Raw genomic sequence first — 5617 nt, 5'->3', positions numbered from 1 at the left:
GTGTATTTTAGTAGCTCTGCACCAGAGCCCTAAATCTTACCCTAACACTTCACTACCTTGTCACTGTAACACCAACACAATGGAGCACAATCCTACACACACTACAACAAATAGTTGAAACAGTCAAAAAAAATTTCTCGGAAATAGCCGTGACAAATCATGGCTAATTACCCGTGACATATAAGGATACAGCCGCGACTTTTCGTGGCTGTTTCTAATTTCATGTTTTCAGTTTCTCGGCCCATATTTCGCACTTATAATTTGGAAACTTTTTTGATAGCCACGACGTTTGTCGTGGCTAAATATAGGTTATAACTATTTGTGCTTCATTATTTCTTATTTTCTTTTAGATTCTCTTTCTCTCTTATTCTCTCTCTCTCTTAAATCGACCAAGCCAAGAATCCTCGACCACAACTCTGCCAAGCCACCACGACCGCGATCACCAAATTAATCACCCCCAAATCTCTTTGTTACTCTCAAATCTCCAATTCACCACCCCCAAATCTCGACCTCATTCCATCTTCATCAAATTTTTTGACCGCTCAAGCACGCCGTCACTTCACGCCTCCGCCGCAGGCCTACCGTCCGCTCAGACAATGTAATTTCTTTCTTTCTCTCTCTCTCTCTCTCTCTCTCTCTCTCTCTCTCTCTCTTTCTCTCTCTCATTCTCTATCTCGTCTATGCTAACTCTCTCTCCGATTTACCTAGGTTTCTAGGGTTTTGATACATCGCCGAGACGCTGCCAAGTCGCTACCGTTGCCTTCGACATTGTCTATTCTCATCACGCCATGGTACGTTTTCTCTGCCACTCCAACTCTATGAAACTGTTTGTGCATGTGTTCGTATATGTTATATGTGTCTGTGTATTTAGTGTCTGTGTATACGTGTGTGTGTGTTGGGGGGGGGGGGGGGGGGGGGGGGGGGGGATGTTTTTGTGTGTGTGTTTGTGTGTTTGAATATGTGTGTTTGTGTGTGTGTGTGTGTGTGTGTGTGTTTTAGATTGTAATTCGTCTTTATATGTGTATGAGTTTGCTTGTGTGTGTGAGATTGTAATCTGTGTTTGTGTGTGATGTGTATTTGAGTGTGTGTGTGCGCGCGCGCGTGTGCGCGTTCTGTGTGTTGTGACTTGTGGATTATGAAATCTGATTTTGATGGTGTTGATTATGTATTGCTATGTCGAGTCATTAGTTCCGAGACCTTGTTAATCTGAACGGAATTATTCTTAATCTGAATGGAGTCGTGGACAGATTAATGGCTGAATGGGGGATTTGCAACATCGGTTCGTAATTTTGTTCAAGAAAGTTGCTTTATATATTGTGTGCTTTGCTGCACTTGCTAATTAGAAAAGTCTTTCAATAAATAGGTGAGCTATCTATCTTGAGACTAGTCGAAGCAAGGTTGAGACTAGTCGAACCGAGGTTAAGACTAGTCTTTAAATTTTGTTGAAGAAATGCACGACTTGAGACTAGTCGAATCGAGGTAAGCCAGTTTCTTGATGAATCTGTTGGTGGGCTGTAAAGTATAAACTTTTGCCTTGCTCGATTTGTAAAATTTAAATAAATAAACGAGCTCTGTTGTTGCAAATGAATTTTCAAGGAATTTATGGTCCAATGGATTTATCGAATTAATTTAAATTATGATAAGGTGGTGAGAAATCTCAGAAATAAATAAATAAAATCTCGAGTTGACTCGAGTATAAATTAATTTTTCGAAGTAACGTTCCGAAAATTAATTTATATAATAAATTCTCAAGAATGAGAATTATTTCCGAGACACCTTGAATATATTTAAACTAATCGAAATTAATCGAGAAAATTCTTGTTTTACATCATCTAATCATAATCCATTTAACTATGGATTTAAATAAATAATTATATGCGTGGGACGTATTTGCAACAATAAAAATTGGATGTGGTGGAAATTTGGAGACCAAAAGAAGGTTTTTGGGTGAGGGATTAAAGTGAAATTATGGAGATTCTCTAAAATCTTTTCATGAATCTCATTGGATAAAATTAAACCTTATCTCATTCATGGCATGAATGATACCATTGCCAAGTCAACACATCATTACGCAGCTAACAAGGAAGGAAGAAAGAAAAGAAATGAAAGAAGAATGAAAGAAAGAAAAAAAATCGCCCAACATTTCTACCGATCATTACCATCACCTTGAGAAAACGACGGGGAGGAAGTGAGAAGTCACTAAGGAAGCTTGAATTCGTGGTTTGAGGTGAGAAAACCCTGTTCTCATGTTGAATTTCGTTTCTTGGGTTCAAGCTCAAATTTGGGGGTTTTGCTTTGGTGATGGATTTCGGAGAAATTATTGTGTTTAATTTGTTATTAGACTCGGTTGAGGATGTGTATGGTGTGGATTTGATGTTTGAGCAAGGTTTTCTTGGATTGAATTTTTTGGACGAATCTGAGAGTAAACGGACGTGGACAGTCCGATATACTCTGATATTATTTATGTTGATATTTGTCCTGGATAGTAGACGTTATGGGCTTTCTAAAATGACCAAGAACGTGTAAATCCACTAAGTATTGATTTAGTTATGATTTTTTACGTTGGTGTTCAAAAGCTGTTATTTCGAAATTTGCAGAACGGAAATCGGGAATTACAGCCAACTTTTGGCATAGTAGTCCTGATCGAAACATGGCTTATAATATGTCGTTAGAAAGCTACGGATGTTAGTTCCGCTATGGTTTTAGAATCGTTCATTTTTGTTTCGTGTAGCTCGAGTTATGGTGCGTTTTGCACATGTCGTCGGGTCGGCCTCGTTGGCATCGGACACAAAGTGATGCTCACTTAACTTTGTGTTTTTGTTCCGCAGCGAGACGTGGGCGAGCCGAGACGACACGCGGGGAAACGACGGGAAAAGTTTAAAGTCGAGCGAGACAACATAGACTAACCGTGAGTATATTCGCTTATTGGCGTTTAAATGCTCTCGTGCGACGTCGAGGGTCGACGTGTTAATTAATTTTCAATAAAATTAATTATGATGATTTTTGAGAACGTTCAAAATTTAATTGGTCGATAAATCTAAAGATCTCGACTTGTATGATTTTTAGATTTTTATTTGAGACCCAATTAAGGGTTACGCGGTTAATTTATAATCGCTCGACTCGTATAAGTTATGAATTATTTTGCGTACCTTTCTTGGTACATTTGAATGGTTGTGGGTCTTAAATAACAAATTAATTTCCTAGGGCCGGGAATTAATAAATTAATTTTTTTTTAACACTAAATTAAAACACGTCTTTTCCGTCAACGATTTTGAAACCAATTCGTCATTCTTTCCGAGCCCAACAAGTGATGGAACCTCAAGCGAGGATTCTAATTTCTCTAAACGAACTCCAGGACGTGCTAAGTCTTTTGAGGAGCGCACGAGGACAAATAGTGCGAGTTGAAGCGTCGAGGCCATAAAGTCAAGCAGTTTGATTATTCCAAGTAAGTGAGGAGACATAAGTCAACTACTTACCAAGGGAATAACCTTGTTTGTTTGTGCATTTATTAGTTAGTAAACAAGAGTACGAAAAGCCTTAAAAGACACAAACACCAAAGATTAAGGCTTCGGCCACTGTTTATGGAAAACTTAGTTCTCAAGAAAGAAAATTATTTCCGAGACACCTTGAATATATTGAAATTAATCGAAATTAAACGAGAAAATTCTTATTTTACGTCATATAACTATAATCCATGTAACTATGGATTTAAATAAATAATTATATGCGTGGGACGTATTTGCAACAATAAAAATTGGATGTGGTGGAAATTTGGAGACCAAAAGAAGGTTTTTGGGTGAGGGATTAAAGTGAAATTATGGAGATTCTCTAAAATCTTATCATGAATCTCATTGGATAAAAATAAACCTTATCTCATTCATTGCCAAGTCAACCCATCATTACGCAGCTAACCAGGAAGGAAGAAAGAAAAGAAATGAAAGAAAAAAGAAATCGCCCAACATTTCTACCGATCATTACCATCACCTTGAGAAAACGACGGGGAGGAAGTGAGAAGTCACTAAGGAAGCTTGAATTCGTGGTTTGAGGTGAGAAAACCCTGTTCTCATGTTGAATTTCGTTTCTTGGGTTCAAGCTCAAATTTGGGGGTTTTGCTTTGGTGATGGATTTCGGAGAAATTATTGTGTTTAATTTGTTATTAGACTCGGTTGAGGATGTGTATGGTGTGGATTTGATGTTTGAGCAAGGTTTTCTTGGATTGAATTTTTTGGACGAATCTGAGAGTAAACGGACGTGGACAGTCCGATATACTCTGATATTATTTATGTTGATATTTGTCCTGGATAGTAGACGTTATGGGCTTTCTAAAATGACCAAGAACGTGTAAATCCACTAAGTATTGATTTAGTTATGATTTTTTACGTTGGTGTTCAAAAGCTGTTATTTCGAAATTTGCAGAACGGAAATCGGGAATTACAGCCAACTTTTGGCATAGTAGTCCTGATCGAAACATGGCTTATAATATGTCGTTAGAAAGCTACGGATGTTAGTTCCGCTATGGTTTTAGAATCGTTCATTTTTGATTCGTGTAGCTCGAGTTATGGTGCGTTTTGCACATGTCGTCGGGTCGGCCTCGTTGGCATCGGACACAAAGTGATGCTCACTTAACTTTGTGTTTTTGTTCCGCAGCGAGACGTGGGCGAGCCGAGACGACACGCGGGGAAACGACGGGAAAAGTTTAAAGTCGAGCGAGACAACATAGACTAACCGTGAGTATATTCGCTTATTGGCGTTTAAATGCTCTCGTGTGACGTCGAGGGTCGACGTGTTAATTAATTTTCAATAAAATTAATTATGATGATTTTTGAGAACGTTCAAAATTTAATTGGTCGATAAATCTAAAGATCTCGACTTGTATGATTTTTAGATTTTTATTTGAGACCCAATTAAGGGTTACGCGGTTAATTTATAATCGCTCGACTCGTATAAGTTATGAATTATTTTGCGTACCTTTCTTGGTACATTTGAATGGTTGTGGGTCTTAAATAACAAATTAATTTCCTAGGGCCGGGAATTAATAAATTAATTTTTTTTTAACACTAAATTAAAACACGTCTTTTCCGTCAACGATTTTGAAACCAATTCGTCATTCTTTCCGAGCCCAACAAGTGATGGAACCTCAAGCGAGGATTCTAATTTCTCTAAACGAACTCCAGGACGTGCTAAGTCTTTTGAGGAGCGCACGAGGACAAATAGTGCGAGTTGAAGCGTCGAGGCCATAAAGTCAAGCAGTTTGATTATTCCAAATAAGTGAGGAGACATAAGTCAACTACTTACCAAGGGAATAACCTTGTTTGTTTGTGCATTTATTAGTTAGTAAACAAGAGTACGAAAAGCGTTAAAAGACACAAACACCAAAGATTAAGGCTTCGGCCACTGTTTATGGAAAACTTAGTTCTCAAGAATGAAAATTATTTCCGAGACACCTTGAATATATTGAAATTAATCGAAATTAAACTAGAAAATTCTTATTTTACGTCATATAACTATAATCCATGTAACTATGGATTTAAATAAATAATTATATGCGTGGGACGTATTTGCAACAATAAAAATTGGATGTGGTGGAAATTTGGAGACCAAAAGAAGGTTTTTGGGT

At 37.7% G+C, this 5617-nt stretch overlaps 1 long non-coding RNA gene across 2 annotated transcripts; it reads left to right on the top strand.

Annotated features, from left to right (window-relative positions):
• The first annotated feature begins 1887 nt into the window (after positions 1-1887).
• On the top strand, positions 1888-5264 carry LOC149393885 (uncharacterized). Of its 2 annotated transcripts, XR_016299842.1 has the most exons (6): positions 1888-2227; positions 2829-2908; positions 3356-3445; positions 3908-4046; positions 4648-4727; positions 5175-5264. It is a non-coding gene; the product is annotated as an uncharacterized LOC149393885 (long non-coding RNA). The 2 variants fall into 2 exon arrangements; XR_016299841.1 differs by lacking the exon at positions 5175-5264 and having other exon boundaries at positions 1890-2227; positions 4648-5142.
• Positions 5265-5617: the final 353 nt, after the last annotated feature.

This window comes from Urtica dioica, chromosome 6, assembly GCF_054948205.1.
Source record: "Urtica dioica subsp. dioica isolate 48M chromosome 6, U.dioica_male_clone48M_v1_H2, whole genome shotgun sequence".
Taxonomy (NCBI): domain Eukaryota; kingdom Viridiplantae; phylum Streptophyta; class Magnoliopsida; order Rosales; family Urticaceae; genus Urtica; species Urtica dioica.
Note: the sequence above shows the minus strand (reverse complement) of the source record. Positions and strands in the feature narration are given on the sequence as shown.